Here is a 3,033-nt window from a genome sequence, read left to right as displayed (position 1 = left end):
TGTGTGTGTGTGTGTGCACATGACCCCATGCGTGTGTCCGTGCAGCCACGTGTCACAGCAGATGTTGCCTGAAGCCTCAGCAGTGTCTCCAGTGATGTGCTGTCCGCTGACCTTCAGTAACATTTGAAGATGCGGCGGCCCGCTTGTCAAGGACAGTACACTTCTCTGGCTGATTATGATGCTTTGCCTTTCATTAATATGCCTCACCTCCAGATCTGCTATATGACATTTGCATGACATTAGCATATATCTTTGGCCCAGACGTTTGGCACTGCAGTGTATGGAGCTTGTGGGAATGACACCTGTTAGACAGAGAGGTAGATGATCATTGAAGGTTTGAGTGAAGAGGGTGGTTGAGGGTGGTTGGGGGTTATAGTAGAGACAGTTCTTGGGGCATATGTTAACAGGTTCAGCTGCATTTAGGGTTGGTTGTAGTTGAAGATATTCATTAAAAAAGTAAAATCTATTTGTTACAATGGAGTTCACATTTTGGAATATTTTGAGTTTTGCTCCAATTTCTTTGATCTCAGATCTCAAAAGTCCTTACCAGAAAATGGAGGACAAGATTTGCATACAAGATTTCATGTAAATCTATAGTTGTTGAGATATTTCACTCAGGACCAAAGTAGGGTACCAACACTGACATTGCTGTCTCCAGAACCACAGTGCCAGTGTGGCTAAAAATGCAGTCAAAACAGTAATATTTTTAAACCAAAAGCAAAACAAATAAAACCTTACAAGTGCATGCATCCAAATAGCCATAACAGAGGAGATTTTTTTCCCACCACACTGACAACTGTTTACTTGAAGTTGTGCTTATGATGTTTTTCCAATAGCCTGCTGAACTTCACAGCATTTTCAGGGGTCTCCCTGCAGGTAAGAAACCACTGTTTTCTCCAAATTTCAATCAAATGAGGCCTGGCTGACAAAATAAAACACCAGCACCAGAACACTCTCACAAATCCCCCAGATCTTTGTTGTGAAGTCTTCTCTCAGTACTGTCATATAGAAGGACATCTGAAATAATGACTCATGGTATAAACAAATAGACAGCGTTCTGTTTAATTTTTATACCTCATTGTCTCTAATATCAAATTGCTTAACCTCAATCTACACAGCACAAGCTTTATCACATATAAGAAGAGGAATGGAATAAATTCTCTCAAAAGTGACAAAAAAAATGTCCTGCCCTGTATGTGTTATATTTTCAGGTTCTGAGTCATCATTTAACCACTTTATTCCTCCCGTTTGGTTTGAATTTGTTGTTTTAAAGCTGTCAGGCTTTTGGTCAGTTCTGATGCTGCTTGGCCTGAAGATGCTGCAGCCAGGTGGTGACCCTGCATGCAGTACCTGGCACGCAGCAGAGTGCGTAGAGCTGCGGCCAAATCCCTGAGTCTGAGAGCTGCCCACACCGACCAATCTGCCACTAGAGAGAATGAGCAGTGGACACTATCACTGATATAAATACTGTTGCAGGAATATAAAAAGGTATTTTTAAAATTTATTATGAGGAGTATAGAAACAGTTTAAACAGTAATATCACATCGTGCCAACACAACACAATTAATCCTCTTGCTGTTTCTTTCATTCATTCAGTGATTTAACATTACTTTCAGATTTCAGTCCACAGTAGAAATATGTGTGAAGCAAGCTGGTATAAACATGCATACACTGTAAATTGGACAAATGTTAGTTGAGTATCAAGACTGCTTTCCTAATCCAGCAAGTCTTTGCATTAATTCAAAGTCCCTTGAAGACTGACAGTGTCCCTAATGGGATGTGACTTCAGACAATCACTGTGGTCAAATGGATGCGGTCATGAGAAGATTCGTGGTCTTCATGTTAAGTTCTTAGTCTAGGACCCCAAAGCAGAGACGCACACACTGGTGAGTGGGACGAAGATTCTTGTAATGATAATCCCAGAGACCAAAACCGGAACAGCGGAAGCGGGCTGGAGAGGCAGGGAGCTGTGGCTGGCAGGCCAGCTGTCTTCCGGAGCACCTTGCACAGGCAAAAACTAGAACCTCGGCCGAAAAGTAGTGAGCACCATGCGGGTTGCGAGCATTGGAATATTCTGCGCAACTGGGCAGGAAGTGACGCGACCAGGTTAAATAAGGTGCTGGGGATAGCTGCAGTGAATTCAGGTGTGCCCTCTTGCTGCCACAGGAGAGGCCAGCCACACCGCCCATGCCACACCAGCTCTGCAAGGGAACAGAAAAGGCGGAGGGGGAACAAGGACAAAAAGAAGCACAACAGTCAGACAAACTAAGACCAAACCATAACACTTCCACCAGTCTTCTAAACTCTCAAGTGTGGTTCAACATATCAGGCGATACAGTGACCAAAACAAAGTACACACCATCCTTTCCCCTCAGCGTACCTTCCAGGTACTGCTTAGCTATATCATCAGTATTATATAGGAAAATGAATGCATCGAATAAACTTTAAAGGGCAGGTCGCTCCCAGATTTTAGTGCGCCATCTATCGGCGAGAGTTCGGATGGAACTGCCCGCGCGAAACTGCGCGCCTCAACACGTCTCTGTAGAAAAACTATGGCGAAATAATGTGTGAAGTTTCTATCCTTTGCAGCCCAGTTGTTGGTTAGGGTTGCCCTCAACATACCGGTCTATGGCGTTAAGTACAAGCTGCAGAAATTGTTCATGTTTTGGTTATGTGCACAGTAAAGAGTATGGCTCTGTAAAGTACTCTGGTGGACACAGAGAAACTAATTTAGCATGTCGTTAAAACCAGTTGTTGTTGGGTGCACGGTTGTCCCAACAGAAGCAACTAAAATCTGGGCGCCCGGTTAGCTCAGTGGGTAGAGCTGGCGACCCATGTACCAAGGCTGAGTCCTTGCTGCAGTGGCCCAGGGTTCGAATCCGACCTGCAACCCTTTGCTGCGTGTCATCCCCTCTCTCTCTGCCCCCCTTTCTGTCTGTCTTCAGCTGTCACTATAATACAGTTAATAAAAGCCCCAAAAATATACTATACTAAAAAAAAGAAACTTACAGTGTTTGCTTCAGTTTCCCATAA

This window comes from Morone saxatilis, unplaced genomic scaffold (assembly GCF_004916995.1).
Source record: "Morone saxatilis isolate NCDOM2014 unplaced genomic scaffold, NCSU_SB_2.0 Contig11, whole genome shotgun sequence".
Taxonomy (NCBI): domain Eukaryota; kingdom Metazoa; phylum Chordata; class Actinopteri; family Moronidae; genus Morone; species Morone saxatilis.
This window is presented reverse-complemented; position numbering follows the sequence as displayed.